At 51.7% G+C, this 22,717-nt stretch overlaps 1 protein-coding gene across 1 annotated transcript in view; it reads right to left on the bottom strand.

Annotated features, from left to right (window-relative positions):
* The window catches only part of WDR41 (WD repeat domain 41), a 497,424-nt gene that overhangs the window by 394,785 nt on the left and 79,922 nt on the right, over window positions 1-22,717 (bottom strand). The window lies entirely within an intron of this gene.

Below are 22,717 nucleotides of genomic sequence, written 5' to 3'. Positions count from 1 at the left end.
AAGACGTCTCCAAGGCAACCATGAAGCTCGCGCTTCTACGGAGATCAAACAGCCATGACGTCAGCGCTGGTTGCGCTCGAGCTGCACTGTCCGATGTAATTATCCGTAAAATTACTCACAATTTCTCAGATGGACGTCTTCTTTCCAAAATGAAGGGAACCAAGGAGAAATTGATGAAATCAACACGCAGCAGGTTCGTTTCTTGTTAAGGATGCTCCGCTCTTTCTGGTACAGAATCTTGAAGGGATCCACATCAAGATGAGGTCTTCACCAGTACTGGCCAGCCAATAAACGTCGCCAAAAATTGTAGTAAATAGCTGGAGACCACAGGTGTACCACAGGAGGTTTATTGTAGGAGAAAAGCATGGAGCAACCTCAACGCAAGCTGGCCAGGCACAAACTGTCACCAACTAGAACACTAGGAGGAGGCAGAGCCATCTATATTCTGGAATGAATGACACAGGTAAGAACTATGGTAGAGCATGGAAATAGAGGAAAGATAAATATACAACAGAGCCCTGCCCACGACACAGCATACTTCCCTCTAAGCAGAGTCCCAGCTCCGCACGCTGGCAGCGCAGCATAGACGCGGAGAAGGGTCAAGCACCGCGGACACAGAGCAAAGGGACAGTCAACAGGCACTCCCAATCATTGAGGGGGCAGCGAAGGGCAGAGCAACAGACAGCGAGCACAGTGACGAGGACCCGGAGGCGCAACTGCCCCCGGGGAGCCCACCTGGCAAGCGCATACCTGATCAAGCGGGCCCCAGAGACATCAACAAGATGGCTACTCAGTCCTCCTCCCTCACGCAAATGGTACCATTTCTGTCGAAGAGTGGTGAGCCAGAAATGCAATGGGAAGACTGGAAACGGTATTTCCTCAACTACCTGGAAGCCTTAGAGAAAGAAGGCGAAGCACCATTCTCGAGCGCGAGGAGAAAGAAAATACTACTACACAATTTAGGGCCAGAAGGGATTAGAGTGTATGATACCATCGTCAAGGGCACAATAAACGCAGCAGACACGGATGTATTCAGCCATGCTATCGCAGACCTCGATGCGCACTACAGGCCTGTAGTATGCGTGGCGATCGACAGACACAACTTCTTTCAGAGGAAGCAGAAGAGTGGAGAGTCGGTGGACGAATATGCGGTGGCACTACAGAAGTTAGCCCTCACGTGCAAGTTTGGCACGCTGCATGACGACCTAATAAGAGACCAGATCATTATGCACACATCCAGCACCCATGTCCAGGAAAAACTGTGGGTCAACGGAGATGCCCCCCTAAAGGAAGTCTGGGCATTAGTGAAGAAAGCGGAAATGTCAAAGCGATGCGCACAAGATGCCAGAAAGGAGTCAGGAGGAACACAGACTGTCTGCAAGATCATGACGCCGGTGAAGGGCGAAAGAACGAAGCAGAGAGACCAACAAAGGGGCCATGACAATAAACGGACTTCCCACACCAGCCACACAGACCAAAGGACAGGAAGAGGTGGACGCCCGAGCTGTTACAGGTGTGGGAGCATGTCGCATCTAGGCAACGACAAGGCGTGCCCGGCATTCAGAGCGAAATGCTCCTTCTGCAGTGTGTATGGGCACTATGAAAAAGTGTGCCGCCGGAAACCCAAGGGGGCCATGGTCAGATACGTTGACCAAGAACAACGAGAAGACGTAGGGAGCCCTGAAGAGGAAGAGGACCTAGAGGAGTTCCTCTACATCGACGTACAGATATTGGAAATGGGAGGCGCAGAGTCAGAAAAACCAAAACTGAACATGCACATAGGAGGTGTGCCCATAGAAATGATCGCAGACAGTGGAGCACCCATAACCATAATTCAGAGACAGGTATGGGAAGAGAAATTTGTGTCAAACATAGAAGAGGAGTTACGCCCGATGGACTTACGACCGGTTACGTATACGGGGCAGAGGATTCCTATGTTAGGGTACTGCCCCTTGCTGTTTGATTTTCCGAGGCCGTCAAGCAAACTGCAAATTGTACATTGCTGAAAAGGGCCCATCAGTGCTCAGTTGGAAGGACCAAGGAGCCCTAGGAATACAGTTGAATCCAGGTGGCATAGAGAAAATCATGCTTATGGACGTAGAGGAAAAGGACAACGGTGAAGCCTGGCACAAGGCGTACCCCAAGGTGTTCAATGGACAAATAGGAGAACTGTCCAAGTACAAACACCTCATTAAACTAAAAGAGGGAGCGAAACCAGTCGTCCACAAAGTAAGGAACATTCCCTTCCGGTGCAGGGAAGCGGTGCAGGCAGAACTCGACAGACTGGAAGGAGAAGGTGTGATAAGAGCAATCGAGAGCGCGGAGTGGCTTTCACCCTTAGTGGTGGCACAGAAGCCGAATGGGAAGGTGAGGCTGTGTGTCGACCTCGGAGAACTCAATAAAAACATCCTGGTCGACAAGTTTCCCCTACCCCGCATCAGTGAGATGCTAGCAAAAACGAAAGGCATACAGTGGTTCTCCACGATAGACTTGTCATCAGCCTACCACCAGGTCAAGCTACAACCATCATGCAGTCACCTCACGTCCTTTATCACACCTTTTGGCTGTTATGAGTTCGTAAGGATGCCGTTTGGCTTAGCTTCAGCGGCCGCGGTATTCCAGAAGCTTATGCACAGACTCTTCCGGAAAGTACAGGGGGTTCAGTTTTTCCAGGACGACATCCTGATCATGGGAGAGACAAAACTAGAACACAATGAGAAGCTGCACACAGTACTACGCACGTTACAAGAAAATGGATTGACGGCAGAGTGGTCTAAATGCAGATTTGGGGTGCAGTCCGTCACGTATCTTGGACATGAGGTGAGCGGGAAAGGTATCGAACCAAAAAGAGCCAACATGAAAACCATCTTGGAGGCACCCACCCCAGGCAAGAAAGAAGACGTCAGATCATTCCTGGGGATGGCTGAATTTTATAGCAAATTCATTCCCCACTTTGCCACTAAGACGCACTACTTACGCCAACTTTTGAAGGAATAGAATGGCTTACAGTGGAACCAGGAGGAGCAGGAAGAATTCGATACCTTGAAACGTGAGATGAGCGAGACCATACCCCTGAAGGGGTTTGACCCGGATGCGGACTCCATTCTAACAACTGATGCGAGTAACCGTGGCCTGGGAGCAGTGTTGATGCAACGGTCAGAGAAGGGAGAAGTGTCGACGGTTAGCTTTGCTTCGAGGTCCCTGGCGCCCAACGAAGAGAAGTTCAGCGTCATAGAAAAGGAGATGCTGGCCGTGGTATGGGCGATGGAGAGGTTCAGGCAGTATCTATGGGGTGCCAAATTCGTGGTGAGAACAGACCACAAGCCTCTAGTCAAGGTGCTGACGTCCAGTGGCCACGCGCATGCGACGCCAAGGATCGCCAAAATGACACTGCGCTTATTGGACTTCGTGTACGATGTAGAGCACATACCAGGGCCGCAGAACAAAGTGGCTGATTTCTTGAGTCGTGCGGCGGCCATGGAGGAGGCAGACAAGCAAGAGCGCCCTAGGTGGGAAGGATATGTAGTGGCTACCATTCAGGACATGGAAAGGGTGATCAGTGCACAAGAATGGGAAGAAGCCTACCAAGCAGATGTAGACATGGAAGCGATTAAAGGATACGTGATCCATGGGTGGCCAGAAAAGAGACACCTCAAGGAAGCGCTGAGACAATACTGGGAGGTGAGAGATGAACTGTCACTGGCAGAGAATCCAATATTCCTCCTAAGAGGCGACAAAGTGATTCCACCGCAGGGCAGAATCGATCAATCAATCAATCAAAGCATTTATATAGCGCACTACTCACCCGGAGGGTCTCAAGGCGCTGGGGGGAGGGGGTCCGCTACTGCTCGAACAGCCAGGTCTTGAGCTGCTTCCTGAAGGCGAGGTGGTCTTGGGTCCGGCGGAGGTGGGACGGAAGGGAGTTCCAAGTCTTGGCGGCCAGGTAGGAGAAGGACCTTCCTCCTGTGGTGGCTCTTCGCATGCGGGGGACGGCGGCGAGGGCGTGGCTGGTTGATCGAAGCTGGCGTTTGGGAGCATAGAAGTTGAGGCGGCTGTTGAGGTATCCTGGGCCTTGGTTGTGTAGGGCTTTGTGTGCGTGGGTGAGGAGCCGGAAGGTGATTCTCTTGTTGACCGGGAGCCAGTGCAGGTCTCTCAGGTGTCCGGAGATGTGGCTGCGGCGGGGGATGTCCAGGATGAGTCGTGCTGAGGTGTTCTGGATCCGCTGGAGTCTCTTCTGGAGTTTGGCGGTGGTTCCGGCGTAGAGGGAGTTGCCGTAGTCCAGACGGCTGGTGACGAGGGCCTGGGTGACCGTCTTCCTGGTCTCTGTGGGGATCCATCGGAAGATCTTACGCAGCATGCGCAGGATGTTGAAGCACGACGAGGAGACGGCGTTGACTTGTCTGGTCATGGAGAGGGAGGAGTCCAGGATGAAGCCCAGGTTGCGTGCGTGGTCTGTGGGTTTGGGTGCGCTGCCCAGGGCGGGGGCCACCAGGAGTCGTCCCAGGCGGAGGGTGATGATCCCAGGATGAGGACTTCCGTCTTGTCCGAGTTCAGTTTCAGGCGGCTGTTCGACATCCATTTGGCTACGTCTGTCATCCCTTCGTGCAGGTTGGCTCTGGCGGTGGCGGGGTCGTTGGTGAGGGAGAGGATCAGCTGGGTGTCGTCGGCGTAGGAGATGATGTTGAGGTTGTGCTGGCGTGCGATGGTTGCGAGGGGGCTCATGTAGACGTTGAAGAGTGTTGGGCTGAGCGAGGAGCCTTGAGGAACGCCGCTGATGACTTCGGTGGCCTCCGATCTGAACGGGGGGAGGCGGACTCTCTGTGTCCTTCCGGCGAGGAAGGAGATGATCCACTCCAGTGCCTTCTCCTGGATTCCGACGTTGCTGAGGCGCTGTACTAGGGTACGGTAATTGCAAACACAACAGTGATGGACAGAATGTGGATCAATGTCACACATTCACCCCAGTCCAAAGATCTGGGCCCAAATCCATCGTTTTTCCACTCCACACCACCCCGGGTTAGACAATGGCGATATGCAAATCAGCGCTGACCCTGTGCCCCATGGGAACAGTCCAGTCCGAACTACAAAAGCCATGTCCTTCCCAGAACGGAAACAAGCATCCGAGGACCGGCCCGGTTTCGAGGGAACACCTCTCATCAGCCCGGCTAGCTTGATTCCAGTGGTGTGGAGTGCCTGGGACTCACGTCTGAGCATCCCCAGTACACTTAGAGCGGTAATTGCAAACACAACAGTGATGGACAGAATGTGGATCAATGTCACACGTTCAGCCCAGTCCAAAGATCTGGGCCCAAAGCCATCGTTTTTCCACTCCACACCACCCCGGGTTAGACAATGGCGATATGCAAATCAGCGCTGACCCTGTGCCCCATGGGAACAGTCCAGTCCGAACTACAAAAGCCATGTCCTTCCCAGAACGGAAACAAGCATCCGAGGACCGCCCCGGTTTCGAGGTAACACCTCTCATCAGCCCGGCTAGCTTGATTCCAGTGGTGTGGAGTGCCTGGGACTCACGTCTGAGCATCCCCAGTACACTTAGAGCGGTAATTGCAAACACAACAGTGATGGACAGAATGTGGATCAATGTCACACATTCACCCCAGTCCAAAGATCTGGGCCCAAATCCATCGTTTTTCCACTCCACACCACCCCGGGTTAGACAATGGCGATATGCAAATCAGCGCTGACCCTGTGCCCCATGGGAACAGTCCAGTCCGAACTACAAAAGCCATGTACTTCCCAGAACGGAAACAAGCATCCGAGGACCGGCCCGGTTTCGAGGTAACACCTCTCATCAGCCGGGCTAGCTTGATTCCAGTGGTGTGGAGTGCCTGGGACTCACGTCTGAGCATCCCCAGTACACTTAGAGCGGTAATTGCAAACACAACAGTGATGGACAGAATGTGGATCAATGTCACACATTCACCCCAGTTCAAAGATCTGGGCCCAAATCCATCGTTTTTCCACTCCACACCACCCCGGGTTAGACAATGGCGATATGCAAATCAGCGCTGACCCTGTGCCCCATGGGAACAGTCCAGTCCGAACTACAAAAGCCATGTCCTTCCCAGAACAGAAACAAGCATCCGAGGACCGGCCCGGTTTCGAGGTTTTGTAGTTCGGACTGGACTGTTCCCATGGGGCACAGGGTCAGCGCTGATTTGCATATCGCAATTGTCTAACCCAGGGTGGTGTGGAGTGGAAAAACGATGGATTTGGGCCCAGATCTTTGGACTGGGGTGAATGTGTGACATTGATCCACATTCTGTCCATCATTGTCGTGTTTGCAATTACCGCTCTAAGTGTACTGGGGATGCTCAGACGTGAGTCCCAGGCACTCCACACCACTGGAATCAAGCTAGCCGGGCTGATGAGAGGTGTTACCTCGAAACCGGGCCGGTCCTCGGATGCTTGTTTCCGTTCTGGGAAGGACATGGCTTTTGTAGTTCGGACTGGACTGTTCCCATGGGGCACAGGGTCAGTGCTGATTTGCATATCGCCATTGTCTAACCCAGGGTGGTGTGGAGTGGAAAAACAATGGATTTGGGCCCAGATCTTTGGACTGGGGTGAATGTGTGACATTGATCCACATTCTGTCCATCATTGTTGTGTTTGCAATTACCGCTCTAAGTGTACTGGGGATGCTCAGACGTGAGTCCCAGGCACTCCACACCACTGGAATCAAGCTAGCCGGGCTGATGAGAGGTGTTACCTCGAAACCGGGCCGGTCCTCGGATGCTTGTTTCCGTTCTGGGAAGGACATGGCTTTTGTAGTTCGGACTGGACTGTTCCCATGGGGCACAGGGTCAGCGCTGATTTGCATATCGCCATTGTCTAACCCAGGGTGGTGTGGAGTGGAAAAACGATGGATTTGGGCCCAGATCTTTGGACTGGGGTGAATGTGTGACATTGATCCACATTCTGTCCATCATTGTTGTGTTTGGAATTACCGTACTAGGGTACGGTGGCATACAGTGTCGAAGGCCGCGGAAAGGTCCAGGAGGATGAGGGCCGCTGTTTCTCCGTTGTCGAGCAGGGCTCGGATGTCATCTGTAGCTGCGATCAGGGCGGTCTCGGTGCTGTGGTTGGCCCGGAAGCCAGACTGCGAGAGGTCGAGGGATCCGTTCGTCTCGAGGAAGGCGGCCAGTTGCTTGTTGACGGTCTTCTCGATGACTTTTGCCGGAAACGGGAGCAGCGAGATGGGGCGGTAGTTCTTGAGGTCGGTGGGGTTGGCTGATGGTTTCTTAAGTAGAGCGCTGAGTTCGGCGTGCTTCCAGCTCTCCGGGAAAGTGGCGGTGTCGAAGGAGGTGTTGATGATGTCCCGCAGGTGGGGTGCGATGACAGCGCCGGCCTTGTTGAAGACTTGGTGAGGGCAGGGGTCTGTCGGAGATCCGGAGTGGATTAAGTTCATCGTGCGGATGGTGTCTTCGGTGCTGATCGGGGTCCAGGCGCGGAGGGTGGTGGTGGGGGGCGGTGGTTCGGTCGTGGCGTGCGACGGTTGGGTGCTGAAGCTGTTGTGTATATGGAAGTAGGAGGCGAGGGAGTTGCAGAGGTCTTGCGAAGGGGTGATGTCGTTGTTTCCGGCGTTGGGGTTGGAGAGCTCTTTCACGATGTTGAAGAGTTCCTTGCTGTTGTGTGCGTTGTTGTCCAGTCGTTCCTTAAATGCGGTTTTCTTGGTGGCGTGGATCAGTTGGTGGTGTTTTCGGGTGGCGAGCTTGAGGGCAGTCATGTTGTCCGGTGTTGGGTCTCTGCGCCAGGTTTTCTCGAGTGCTCTGCAGTTCTTCTTGGAGCTCTTGAGTTCGTCGTTAAACCATGGGGCTTTCTTGCTGCGGGGTCTGCTCGGTGGGGTCTTCAGAGGGGCGAGGTCGTCTGCGCAGTCGCTGATCCATTTCGTGAGGTTGGTGGCCGCTTGGCTGGGGTTCGTTGTGCTGGAGGGAGTGTTCTTGCTCAGGAAAGTAGCGAGCTGGTCTGCAGTGATCTTGTTCCAGCTTCTGCGGGGAACCTGTTGCTGGTGATGGTGGAACGTGGTCCTTCTGAAGCTGAAGTGGACACAGCTGTGGTCCGTCCATTGGAGTCCCGTGGCGTGGCTGAAGGCGATGTCCTTGCTGGAAGAGAAGACCGGGTCGAGTGTGTGTCCGGCGTAGTGGGTGGGGGTGGTCACCAGTTGCTTGAGTCCGAGGTTGGCGAGGTTGTCCAGCAGGGTGGTGGTGTTGCGGTCGTTGTTGTTCTCCAGGTCACTTGCTAGTCCTGCTACACGAAGGGCACCAGGGAATCACAAAAACCAAAGCTCTGGCCCGGCAAGCGTACTGGTGGCCGGCCATCGATGCCCAAGTAGAACGACATGTGAGATTATGCGAGTCATGCGCCAAGGCAGACAAATCCCAGAGCATGTTGAGACCACCCTTGGGAAAGTTCCCGGTACCCGATGGACCGTGGGAAATGGTGTCAGTCGACATTATGGGACCCATTCTCAACAAAGAAGGAATAGAGAAATATGCCCTTGTCCTTATTGACAAATATTCCAAATGGCCGGAGGTGGAAGTGAAGGAGAACGTGGATACCGACGCAGTGGTGAACTTCTTGCGCACCATATTTGTCAGGGAAGGCATTCCAAAAATCATCACGTGTGACAATGGGCCACAGTTCACTTCAGCGAAATGGGAGGCGTTTACATCCAGGAATGGGATAGAAGTTAAACATACCCCCATTTATCACCCCTCGGGAAATGGACAAGTGGAATGCTTCAACCGAGTGATTATGGGCACCATTCAAGCGGCCATCAATGATGGACTGGACTGGGAGAAGGAGTTGTTGAAGATGATATGGGCCTACCGGATCACCCCAGGCAGCACGGGGTACAGTCCCTTCAAGGTGCTAAGGGGGAGAGATGCTTTTACAAAGGACAACATGGCGTGGAGGAAGTTGGTGGTGCAGAGTAAATGGTCCCCGGCTGTGGTAAGGAGGAACCTAGAGAAAGCACAGGAAGTGTACACCGAACACTTTAACAAGAGACATAGTGTACAAGGAGTGGAATTGGAGAAGGGCGACTGGGTAAGGGTGAAGTTGGCAAGCCTAAAACGTTAAAGGGGAAAGCAAGTTCTCGCCACCCCTACAAGTACTGGAGCCTTACGCCAGGTCGGCCCTACTCAGTGATGGAAAGGTGTGGTCACAGGATAGAATGGCAAAATGCAGCAAGATCCTGAGGTGGGGAGAAGAGACAGAGGAAGGAGCAGAGTATGTAGAAGATGGAGAAGAAGAAAGTAGCGAAAAGTACAAGGAGAAGGTAGAAGAAGGTACGGAGCAAGTGGAAGAGAGGAACGTTGAAGGGAATGGAGAAGAAGGTGTGGACGAAAGTGCGAGGGTCTGGCGCAAGGAAGCATGGGATAAGGACATGATGAGTAGTGACAAGGAAGGCACAGGAATGAGGAATGACAGAACGGAACAGAGAAGTGAAGGAGGAGATAGAGTGACGAAGATGAGAGCTGGGAGAATTGTAAAGGTACCTCTACTGAACTGACAGATCTCCCGAGGCTTCGCCGGGAGCAACAACGCCGCTGAGGCGCGGCGCAACTTCTCTTTTAAAAACAGTGCCTGGACACTTTTAATTCACTTGCCTCTTGCTTCAGGGGCTGCGCCGAGGTCCTCGCGCACCCCTTATCCTTTTGGGATTCCCTCCTCTGTCGCCGCCAGAGCGCCCCACGCCGAGCGTTCCCTTCCCCTCTGACGGGCAGGTCACGAGGGCGGGGACGGGCGTGGTGACCATCTTGGGCTGCTCTCTGGTTGGCGGGGCAGCTCCTCTGTCCCTCCCCCCCTGGCAATACCTTCCTGTCGGGCGAGTCCCGCCTTAGCTCTACTGAACTGACAGATCTCCCGAGGCTTCGCCGGGAGCAACAACGCCGCTGAGGCGCGGCGCAACTTCTCTTTTAAAAACAGTGCCTGGACACTTTTAATTCACTTGCCTCTTGCTTCAGGGGCTGCGCCGAGGTCATCGCGCACCCCTTATCCTTTTGGGATTCCCTCCTCTGTCGCCGCCAGAGCGCCCCACGCCGAGCGTTCCCTCCCCCTCTGACGGGCAGGTAACGAGGGTGGGGATGGGCGTGGTGACCATCTTGGGCTGCTCTCTGGTTGGCGGGGCAGCTCCTCTGTCCCTCCACCCCCTGCCACGCCCTGCTACTTCCGGGTCCCTACTTATGGCACTTCTTTCCCGGCCGCGCAGCGGACGAGCGCAGCGGGCGCGACGAAGGCGCGCCGAAGTTGCGCCTAAGTCAAGCCCGTCTGCGCCCGTCCGCGACGGGCCGGGACCAGGGACCTCACCCCCTGCCCCTTTGTTGTCATACACGCCTGCACAACTCCTCTCCTGCACCGCTCGTGTGCCTCTCCCCCACACCCTCATGCAGCATCTTGTGGCATTAGATATCTATGTCTCCCATTCAGACTGTGCTGTGCCTTCACGCCCCACTCCTCCTTTGCCTACGCAGGACTCCGGACCTCCCCCCATTGGACCCTCATCACCCCCTCACACTGCTTCTGCCTATCTCCTTAACACTCGTTCGGCAGGCAAGCACCAACTTGAACTGTTTCACCTTCTTACTACAGACTCTCCAGATATTCTGTTTTTAACGGAAACTTGGTTTTCTGAGGCCTCTCTTCCCGACATTCTTGCCATCCTTCCCGATTCTTACTATGCCCTCCGGGCTGACCGCCCCGTGGGCAAGACCGGGGGGGGTGTCGCTATGATTGTTCGATCCACTATCCAATTCCAGCCTCTCTCCCAATCATCTATAGCTGGAGTGGACTTTCTGGTCGCCCGTTCCTCTAATCTTTCTGCACCTCTCACGGTCGTCCTCGTTTATCGCCCTCCCCTGAACATGCCTCTGTTTGTGGCCTCCCTGCAGGAACTTCTCGCTACGCTTGTAGTCAACAACGCCTCCGTTCTCCTGCTAGGCGACTTTAATTACTGGCCTGGCGACCCCAGGGAGGACTCAGCGTCCAAGGACCTCACGGCCACTCTTTTATGCCTCAACCTTAAATCCCATGTACTGGTCCCTACCCACAATCTTGGACACATCCTGGACCAAGTCTGGTCATCCCAGGACATAGTTTCCCCCCCCCAGCATCCTCCCTTGTACCTGGTCCGATCATTCCCTAATTTCCTTTACCATCAACATTGGTTCCCCTCTTAAACCCCCTCGTCCCAAGAACGTTTTCTCTCGTAGCTGGAATCGTGTTGATTTGTCTTCCCTCTCTCATTCCCTTGCTTCCTCTCCTCCCGACCTTACTGGCATTTCCCTTGATTTACAGGCCGCTGCAGTTGGCAACTGGCTTTCCTCTGCATGCGATTTAGTAGCCCCCCTTAAGTTAGTCAAGTCCATTCGTCCTCATGAGGCCCACCGTTGGTTTAACTCGGAACTTAAGATCCTCAAATTGGAACTTAGACGCTCGGAGCGCCTTTGGCGCCGTAGCTACTGCCCCGACCTCAAGGCCAAATACAAATCTCTTCTTAAGGAGTATAAGAAGGCCATTCTGGCCACTAAGACCAAGTATTTCTCCGATCAAGTAACCCTATCGGCCAATAAATCCAAGGAACTCTTCTCCTTGGTCAAAAATCTAGCCACCTCTGATCGTGCTTGCCCTCACTTTACTCCCTCCCAGGCTCTCTGCTCTTCGTTAAACAACTTCTTCATCGAGAAGATTGTTAAAATTAAATCTAACATTTCGGCTACTCCCTTTACTCCAATTCACTCTGTTCCCTCTGCGCCTAAATCCTCCTTTTCCTCTTTCCCGCCCCTCTCCTTAGACTCTTTCTTAGCTCTGCTCACCAAAACCAAGTCCGGCTCTCCCACCGACTGTGCCCCTGCCCGCATTCTTAAAACTCTCTTCTCCTCCTGTCCTACCACCCCTCTTTCCCTTCTCAATGCCTCCCTTTCCACCGGATTGGTCCCTTCTTCATTTAAATCTGCTATTGTTTCCCCCATTCTTAAAAAACCTGGTCTTGATTCTTCTCTCCCCTCTAATTTCAGACCTATCTCTCTTCTTCCCTTTCTTGCTAAAATTCTAGAATCTTACGTCACCTCCTGTCTCTCTGCCTATGTCGATCAGAACCAACTCCTTGCTTCTCATCAAGCGGGTTTTCGCTCGGGTCATTCGACCGAAACCGTGGTGCTTGCCGTCCTTGACGAGCTTAAAGCCAAGGCTGACGTCAACTCTCCCCAAGCTTTGATTCTCCTCGACTTGTCCGCTGCGTTTGACACGGTCGACCATAACATTCTTTTGGACCGTGTCAGCGCAGCGGGCATACAAGGCCTTGCCCTTTCTTGGATCACGTCCTTCTTGACAGGACGTTCTCAAGCTGTTCACCTCCCCGGTTTTTCCGCTCCCTCCCTCCCGGTGCCCTGTGGGGTTCCCCAAGGTTCCTCCCTCTCTCCCCTTCTTTTCAATCTTTATATCCATCCACTTATCTCTTCCCTTCTTGAGCTGGGGGTCTCTGTGTATAATTACGCTGATGACCTCCAGCTCGTCTTTGATCTTTCTTCTTCTTCTCATTCTCGATCTTTCTTCTATTCCACTATGGTCTTTATTTCTGGGTGGATGGGCGCCAACAACCTCAAGCTCAATCCAGATAAGACTGAGCTTGTCTTGATTGGCGGCTCATCCAGGCTTTGGTCCCCTGCCTTCTGGCCCCCTATTCTTGGCCCCCCTCCCACTCCGGTTCCCTCCGTTAAAACATTGGGCATCAAAGTCAGTCAGGACCTGTCCATGCACGGCCAGGTCAGCGCCGTGGTGTCCTCTTGCTTCCTCTCCCTTCGGCTCATCCGAAAAATTTCCCGCTTTTTCTCTCTGGACTCTCTTAAAATCATTATCTCTGCCCTTATCACTTCCCGCCTGGATTATGGCAATAGCTTGTTAGCAGGCATTCCTGCCTACGAAACCCGCCGCCTTCAAGCTATCCAAAATCAGGCTGCCCGTCTCATCTTTCACTTACCCAAAACCCATCACATCACTCCTGTCCTTAAATCCCTCCACTGGTTACCCATTCTGCAGAGATCTTTGTTCAAGCTAGGGTGCCTTGTTTATCGGGCCCTTGATCACTCTGCACCGGCTTTCATCAATTCTCTGATCTCTCGTCACATCCCTGCCCGCACTCTTCGTTCATCCTCTTTTGCCCTCCTCACTGTTCCCCGTTTCCACAAATCTCGCACTGGTGGAACTAGATTTTCTGTTCTTGCTCCCCGGTTCTGGAACTCCCTTCCTCTTTCTTTGCGTTCTATCCCCATTCTCTCACACTTTCGTAAAGCGCTAAAAACTTTTCTGTTTGCCCTGGCCTACCCCCGCTAAACCTCCTGGCCCTGTCTGTTCTGTCCTCTAGAGCTCTCAGCGCCAGGAAGCCGCTTTGGCCATCGTGCGCTCTACAAATAATTTCATTCATTCATTCATTCATTCATTCATTCATTCATACCTGAGAAGTTCAAGGACTTTGATATGGACTGAAAGTAAGGACTAGAATTCCTTTTTTTTTGTTATTGCATGTAAATGTAAATGTAAATGTAGTTGAGCTTATATAGCGCACAGCTACCCGCAGTGGGTTTCCCGGCGCTTGCTTAGGGAACCCTTCCTGGTATTCCCCTGTGAGATAGCAGGGTATCCACAAGGTGAAAGTCAGGCATCCCGCCGCGAGGGGCCGTTGTGGAGATTAAGCAAGCTATTGCCCAGAGTCACAGAGTGTGAACCCGTGAGTCGCGGAGGCACCGGGGCGAGAATTATCGAGTCCGTGGAATTTTTAGCCCAAGACCCCGCCGAGGCGGGGAATTGAACCCTGGTCCAGGACCGATCTCAGCTTCCGGGTCTGCTGCCTCTAACCCCTGAGCCACACTTCTAGGGGGGAGATATGTGGTGACGGTCTAGCTCTCTGTCTACCGGAAACGGAAGGGCCGGGACGGGAAGCGGAAGGCGGCCATTTTGTGTTGTTGGCGCCGACCGCGAACGAAGGCAGAAGTGGTTCCCGGCGCTCCAGGCAATAAACGTAATTCACTCCCCACCAGGTTTAAGAGTGGTAATTTTGGGGCTTCTATACGAACTGAGAGCCTGAAGTTCCCTCGTTCTGTGAGCTGAACTGATTGTTACCAATAACACAGACTTCAAGGTAAGGAGTTGAACAGGACAACTAAGCATTGGCTCAAAAGGGAGGTGATAACAAGAAAGTCAATACAGGATTCAAATCCCACTGAGGAACAATGAACGGAATGGTGGGAAACTCGTAAAGCAAACTTATCATACGAAAGGCAACTTAAATAATGATGGCAGAGCAGGGCGAGGATTCATGAAAGCCAGCAGGGCAGCCAGATGTTATTAGCCTGGAGCCACCGTCAACGCCTGCTGTGCAAGAGACAGAGCACAACACAAAACATCAGAAATGCATGATTTCAAGGGGTCCAAGACTAGCCTTTTGACTGTGTGAATTTGTTCCAGCAACCCACATAAATGGATTTTGTAGCATGTTTTCCGATAGTCAAATTGACATCATACCCCATGAACAGCATTGGGGTGCCTGCATTAAAGCAGGGCTGTTCATTAACAACAACAGCACATAATCGGCACTGTGAGGTCAGGTTAGACACACACAACAATCAAAGGCTAAGCAAAGCATGACCTGGAATGTGAGAGCTGCACAGGAAGAGAACTAAAAAGGATCTGATTAGAGTAAATAACTTGCATTTGTCAATGATAGGTAAGGGGAATTATCTCAAAACAAATATTTTCCCAAAAATCCTATATTTATTTCGAACGATCCCGCTAATGGCCGAGGACAATATTATTAAAGCTTTAGATTCCTCTATGTGTAAATGTATATGGAACTATGGGAAGATCAGGAGAGCATTGCCATTTCTGACATTACCACAGCATAGGGGAGGGTTAGCCATTCCAAATTTGACTTTATATTTATGGGCAACTCTCCTTCAGCAAATGGCCCCCTTATTCAACACTAAGCCTAACATTGTTCCCATAACAGATCAATATCTACCTTCCATATATGAACTGATATTAGGGGATGAAGCCAGAGGGATGCTATTAAGGCAGGTAGAACCGTCCTATTTAAAAAAAAATCAAATTTAAGGTTATTATTGATGCATGGAAGACCTGGAAATATGCATCTAAATACCTAGCAATACCAAAATATACTAAATACAACTCTCTCTGGCATAGCTCGATCCTACCAGCATACCTTAATGATAGCACCTCTCGAAAATGGGAGAAATCAGGGATTGTCACCTTGAGCGATTTCGTCGGCCATGGACTGACTGCAACATTTGAGGGCCTACAGCAAAAATTCTCGATCCCCCCCCACTGATTACCTAAAATATATCCAAGTGTATACTAGTATTCGACACTGCTCACCAAAAATTTAATTAGAAAGTATTCCTTTTTTTTTTAACTATTGATAGGCGGATCACTAGGACAAGGACTTTAAATGAGATGTTGATTAAAAATCTTAGTGATGATCTGGAGCGTGTTGAGAGAGGATGGGTTACAAAATTAGATAACCCAAATGTAGATATCGACACTTCTCTGATCTTGTCCTCCAAACTATTTTTAGCTTCTAACTTCAAGGCCCAGTATTACAGAACGATTTATGATCTCTATTTTACACCTTCAAAATTATATACTTGGGGCCTACTGCCTAATGATGAATGCCCAAGATGTGGTCAGCCTCCAGCGAATCTAACGCATACGTTTGCTGAGTGCCCCAAATTAGACTTAATAAAAAAGATGATCTTTGTAGGAGAGTAGGGTCTGCAATCCTATGATCACCCAGATTTTTGCTTTTTGCTTCACTGGTTTACGACTTTCCCTGGCTGTGGGCCTGCTAATCAGACCCACAGCCTAGCTGTTCTCTCTACTCCAAATTGTACCCAGGTACTGAATTGGCACTGGGCCCTCTCAAGTCCCTGTACCCAGGGCTGAGGTGCACCCAGAAGTCTCCCAGGGGCTGCAGCATGTATTATGCCACCCCTGGGCTGACTAACTAAATCAGACACAACTGGCTGCTTGACAGCTGGGGCAGAGTGGTGTACTCACCCTCTGCTGTAGATATAGTATTCCTATATCTAAACCTAAATGGACACACAGATCTCCTATCAGTCACTCCTATGGCAGGCCTTGACAATCCTGAAGGCAGAGTGCTTGGAATCGTGTGAGATAGTGCTCTGGCATGAGCTGAGCCTGTCTGCGGCTTTCGGGATCCATCCCTTAGCCGTTTCCATGATATCGCATACCATATACTCTTAAGTGCATTATAATCCTCGCGGTTATATGCCAACTCTGGTATCGCTTTATCAAAACATGTCGAGTACGGTGTCTGCCCTCCTGCTGCAGGGAGTCCTCCCAGCCCAGGAGGCAAGGACAAAGGGTTTCCTGCCAGGGGCGGTGCCAGCACCGTCCCAGACAGGATTTTGTGTATCCTAGGTAGGCAGGGCTTTAGAGGAAGGTGACTGCAAGTGGCACCCCGGTGCTCACTGTGCATAGGCCGGCTGGAACCAGTTCCAGGGGCACTCCAGCCCCTGATCTGGGGAAAGCCCGCCAAAGGAGAGGGGTGTAACCACCCCCCTCCTAGTCCCACCCATAGGGCAGGACTTAGTCGCGTACCAGCCCCTTTTTGCAGGATAAAGGTAGGAACTGGCCCCCTTCCAAATCAGATCATCTTTGAATCCTGAAACTACTTTCCACGAAAGGAACTCTCGACTTCTTCTCAAGATTTCTCCCTTGTGACTAAGGAGTAGTCACCCTGCAGCAGCAGGCACCAACCAAGCATCGCGGTTTGTTGCCAGTCTCTCCTTCGGATCAAGACTGCTCCAGCACGACGAGAACCGGCTTCCCTGGCACCTCTGACCTCAACCTACATCATCAGCCCAGCTGTGATCCGTGGGTGTGACGAGACCTCGAGGGACCGGCCATCTTCAGAACTGCACGACGCTTGTCCAGCACGACCACCGAGTGACACTCGACCGAGTGCTTTGGGGTAAGAGAAGCCCCGACCCTGAGCAGCTCCAGCACCGAAGTTCAGCCCCCCTGCATCCTCGAGATCTGCGTGGGGCCCTTCTGCTCTTTGCTGCCAACCGCGTTGTCCAGGTCGCTTGCCCGTTGGCTAGTGGCCCTCTCACGACGCTCCACGACGACAACCACTGCTGGTTTGGTTGCCCCAGACTAGCCCTTGCTCCCCTCCAAAAGAGGAGCACCCTGGACCCTCCTGGCCCACTCAAGACGCCATTTTAGGTCCACCGCGTGGGCCTTGCATTTGCCAAGACTTGTTGCCCAATCCTGGGTCCAGCGACGTCGACAGCAAGTACCTTCGTGGGACAGCTCGCACCTCCATCCTGGTCGCCGACAACGCCTCCTGGTCCGAGAGACTGCAGAGCCCAGCAGCGCCCACTCACCTGGCTGAGGTGACTTCGTCCGGTGCCATCCTGGTGCCCACTCAAATCACTGGCTAGTGATTCAGAACTTGGTCCCCTCTGCTTACAGGTTTCTTCTTCCCTGATCCAGGCTTGGATCACCACGAACTCCTTCACTGGCCGCCTGCCAGCAACTTCTTTCTTCAGGCTCCTGGATCTTCAACGAGGGTTTCCGACGCAACTTCAACCCTATGCAGCCGCAGCCCCTGGGCTAGGTAACCTGAGTACTCCGGTGCTCCAGCATAGTCCAACACCCTAAGTGTTCGGATCCACTCCCGTTTTCGACCCACCTAGTCGGGTTCGCCCGAGAACAGTAACTTTGCAACTGCTAGCCTCCATAGACTTTTTCCCGCCTTACGCGTGAGAGTTCCCACTCTGCACACGACGTCCACAGGCCTCCTGCATCTAATCCCAGTGTTTAGAATTGTAGGCCTAGCGATTCCTGAGTCTAGAAAAGTATTACTTACCTGCTAGCAAGTTCGCATTCCACTTACTGAGTATATGGTTTTTCGTGCCCCTAGGGCATTTGTGTAAATTGTGCGACTTAAAGTATTTTCGTAAGAGTTTTGTTGTGTGCTTAGCTCCCTGACTCATAAAGAGTTCAGGGTAGACTTGTTATAAATAAATATCTGTTTATTTTCATAACAACTTGTGTGGTGTCCTTTCACTTGGTGTTCAAGGGGTAATGTGATGGTAAAACAGCTGGCTTAACACGCCCTCTAGAGTCTTAGCCTTAGACTGCTCGTATCCATGCTACTAGGATAGCTGGTCTATCAGGTTGACTTACAATCAATCATCAATAAGGGTTGTTTGGACTGATACATAGTGTTCACTAGAATAGTGAGCACTGCATATCAGGCCAACTTCTCACATTGGTGAGCAGCGGTTGGGATTTGAGCTTGCTGTTGTTTTACCACACATATCCTAAGAATATCATTTGAAAGATCACATAAGTACTAAGGTACATATAACTTAGCTTAGAATACTCCGAGTTCTACTGAACCAGCTGTTGTAGCTCCTAGGGCCTAGCACACCCTAAACTACAACTCTAGCAAGGGATCAGTAGGTAAACATATAGTGTAGGTAAGTGCACCACTTACACCTCACCAGAAAAGCAGGTCTACCCATGGAGAGTCTACTGAGACTCCCCTTGTGGCAGTTGACCCTCCACAGGTCACTTCAAGATATGCAGCTCTCAGTTTCCAGGAGATGAGACAAGTGTGTACCTCCAGGAAACTGAAACAGGGGTCTAACCCCACCATTCCCTTTCTGATAGGTCTCTTAGAGACATATGATGCGAGAAAGATTTCTCAGCTAGATGGGAATATGCCAGCCTTAGAGGGTACCACTGGGGATCCAGACCTCCACAACACTGTAAATGCAGTTGAGGAGGAGGATCCTGAGGAACTCTCTGGGGATGAGGCAGACAAAGGTCTTGAGGTAGTCAGAAGGCTAACTAGGGCCAACTTAGACTTGCTTGGGCTAGGATCTGGGGGACCCCCAGTACTGACCCTAAGTAGGCCTAACCTTGGAGTTAGGAGAGATAGATCTCTTTCTAGGGACTCCAATAGACCTCTGCACTCTAATACCTCTTCTCAGAGGAGAAGGAACTCTCCCCAGAGGAGATTGACTTCCCCTCAGAGAATATAGCATGAAGCCAGACTGAGACAGGCTGCTCTGAGGATTGAAAGGGAAGAACTTGCCCTGGCCAAAGAAAAGCTTGCCTTTGCTAGAGAGCAGCAGATGAGTGGGATAGTTCCCACTGGTGGCAGCAATCTCCCAAGAGAAAAAGAGAAGGGTTTAGATACTAAAACACCTGACAAAGATAGTGCCCCCCTTTAAACAAGGGGATGACATCCAGAAATGGATGGCTGCTTTGGAGAGGGCCTGCACTGTGCAGGGCATTCCCCAGAGTCAGTGGGCAGCTATACTGTGGCTCTCCTTTGATGGCAAAGGTAGAGATAAGCTCCTCACTACAAGAGGGGAGGATGCTAACAATTACCAGGTCCTGAAGAATACACTGGTTGATGGGTTTGGTTTAACCACTGAGCAGTACAGGTTGCTGTTCAGGGACACCCAGAAAACTCAGTCTCAGGACTGGTCTGATTTCGTGGATTGTGCCACTAAGGCTTTGGAGGGCTGGTTGCTGGGTAGCAAGGTTACAGATTACACAGGATTGTATAATCTAATGATGAGAGAACAAATTTTAAACAATTGTCAGAACCAGTTGCTGCACCAGCACCTTGTTGATTCAGATCTGACCTCTCCCCAAGAATTGGGAAAGAAGGCAGACAAATGGGTCAGAACAAGGATCAAGCAGAACCAGACCCAGAACCAGGGTGGTCAGAGGAAAGCAGACCAGAAGGGTAATACTAAGGGTGAACAAAATGACCAGAAGTCTTCAACAGGTCCCCAACAAACCAAAGAGGGTGGGGGTCAGGCTTCACAGCAGAAAAAGAAGACTCAAGAAGGCCAGTCAAAAAGGTGGTGCCAGTACTGTAAAAGTAAGTCTCACTGGTTTAGTGAGTGCACCAAAAGAGGAGGGCAAACCTCTACCGCTACAGCCCCTAAGGCAACTGCACCCCCTAGTACAGTCAGTAGTGGTAGTGCACCTCCCAAGGGATTAGTTGGGTTAACCTTGGGAACTGAGGAGTCTGACAACTTAGTTGGCACACTCACTCAGGCTGTCCTTGTCTGTACAGGGGATATGGATATGTCCCCTGATGTAAGTCCCAATACTTTGGGCAAATACAGGCAGACACCTTTAATAAATGGCAAAATGGCTCAGGCCTATAGGGACACTTGTGCCAGTGTCACCATGGTGACACCTAACTTTGTGGACCCTGGACAGATCATGCCAGGTACAGATTTCCTGGTGACCAATGCCAGCAACGTCACTACCAGTCATAGTTTGGCGATTGTTGCTTTCTCCTGGGGAGGGGTAAGTGGCCAAAAGAAAGGTGTGGTTAGTTCAGACCTCCCAGTGGATTGTTTGTTGGGCAATGATTTGGAGTCATCACTATGGTCAGAAGTGGAGCAGATGACTCACATGGAAATGTTAGGCTTGCCAGCACATGTGCTTGCTGTGACTAGGTCACAGGCCAGAAGATGCCCCACTGAACAGGTGCTGGATCCTGGAAGAATGGACCAGACACCTTCCAAGAAGAAGAGCAGTAGGGTTAAGGCTTTGCCTTCCCCCTTGCCCCAGGTTGAGGATCAAGTCTCTGAGGAGGCTGATCTGAGAGAGCTGAGGGAAACTGAGCCTAAAGAGCTTGAACTTGATCAAGTTGAGTTTCTGGGCTCAGGGGGACCCTCCAGAGAAGACCTGGGGAAGGCACAGTTAGACTGCCCTTCCCTTGAACCCCTCAGACAGCAGGCTGCTGCTGAGGCTGCAGGGAATGCCACAGGTGCCCATAGGGTATACTGGGAAGATGGACTCCTGTACTCTGAGTCGAGAGACCCCAAGCCTGGTGCAACCAGGAGGCTGGTCATCCCCTTGTCTCTGAGAGGTTTCCTTCTCACCTTGGCCCATGAGATTCCCCTTGCAGGTCACTTAGGCCAGACAAAGACTTGGGACAGGCTTGTCTCACACTTTCACTGGCCTCACATGAGTGAGAATACCAAGGAGTTTTGTCGCTCCTGTGTCACTTGCCAAGCCAGTGGTAAGTCAGGTGGCACAACAAAGGCCCCCCTCATACCACTACCTGTGGTGGGGGTTCCCTTTGAAAGAGTGGGGATTGACATTGTTGGTCCAATGGAACCCCAGACAGCATCAGGGAACAAGTTTATACTGGTGGTGGTGGACCATGCCACCAGGTATCCGGAAGCTATTCCACTTAGGACCACTACAGCACCTGTAGTGGCAAGGGCCCTAGTTGGAGTGTTCTCCAGAGTGGGCTTCCCTAAGGAGGTTGTTTCTGACAGAGGTGCAAACTCCATGTCAGGATATCTGACTGCAATGTGGAAGGAATGTGGTGTCAACTACAAGTTCACCACACCCTATCACCCACAGTGCAATGGGCTTGTTGAGAGATTCAACAGGACCCTCAAAGGGATGATTCATGGACTACCTGAAAAGCTCAGGCGTAGATGGGATGTCCTGATACCCTGCCTCTTGTTTGCTTACAGAGAGGTCCCACAGAAGGGGGTTGGCTACAGCCCTTTTGAACTTCTGTATGGGCATCCTGTAAGAGGACCCCTGTGTTTGGTGAAGGAAGGATGGGAGAGACCTCTCAAAAAGCCTGCAACCAACATAGTGGACTATGTACTTGGTCTCCGCTCCAGGATGGCTGAATACATGGAGAAGGCAACTAAAAACCTAGAGGCCAGCCAAGAACTCCAAAAAGCTTGGCATGACCAGAAGGCTGTCCTGACTGTGTACCAGCCTGGACAGAAGGTGTGGGTACTGGAGCCAGTGGCTCCAGCAGCCCTCAAAGACAAATGGTCTGGGCCCCACACCATCATTGAGCAAAAGGGAGAGGTCACCTACCTGGTGGACCTTGGAACCCCCAGGAGCCCCCTCTGGGTGCTCCATGTGAACAGGCTCAAGGCATATGTCGACAGGAAGGACATGAGCTTGCTCATGGCCACAGATGAGGGACAGGAGGAAGAGAGTGACCCTCTCCCAGACCTGCTCACTCAGAATCCTGATGATGGATCAGTAGATGGGGTTGTCTTTTGTGGCAGCCTCTCTGAACATCAGCAACAGGATTGCAGACAAGTTCTGCAATCCTTCAGACATATGTTCTCTCTGACACCCAGTCAAACTGATTGGTGTACCCATGAAGTGGACACTGGAGACAGTCTGCCTGTCAAGAGTAAAATCTACAGACAGCCTGATCATGTCAGAGACTGCATCAAGACAGAAGTGCAGAAAATGTTGGAGCTGGGAGTCATTGAGCCCTCAGATAGCCCTTGGGCTAGCCCAGTAGTTCTAGTGCCAAAGCCTCACACCCAGGGTGGTAAGAGAGAGATGAGGTTTTGCGTAGACTACAGAGGCCTCAATGCAGTCACTAAGACTGATGCCCACCCAATACCAAGGGCAGATGAACTTATAGATAGATTGGCTTCTGCCAACTACTTAAGCACATTTGACCTGACAGCTGGGTATTGGCAAATCAGGTTAGCTGAGGAAGCCAGGCCCAAGACAACATTTTCTACCCCTGGTGGGCATTATCAGTTTGTGGTAATGCCCTTTGGTTTGAAAAATGCACCTGCCACCTACCAAAGGCTGGTGAATCAAGTTCTCACTG

Source organism: Lissotriton helveticus, chromosome 2_1, assembly GCF_964261635.1.
Source record: "Lissotriton helveticus chromosome 2_1, aLisHel1.1, whole genome shotgun sequence".
In the NCBI taxonomy this organism is placed as follows: domain Eukaryota; kingdom Metazoa; phylum Chordata; class Amphibia; order Caudata; family Salamandridae; genus Lissotriton; species Lissotriton helveticus.
Note: the sequence above shows the minus strand (reverse complement) of the source record. Positions and strands in the feature narration are given on the sequence as shown.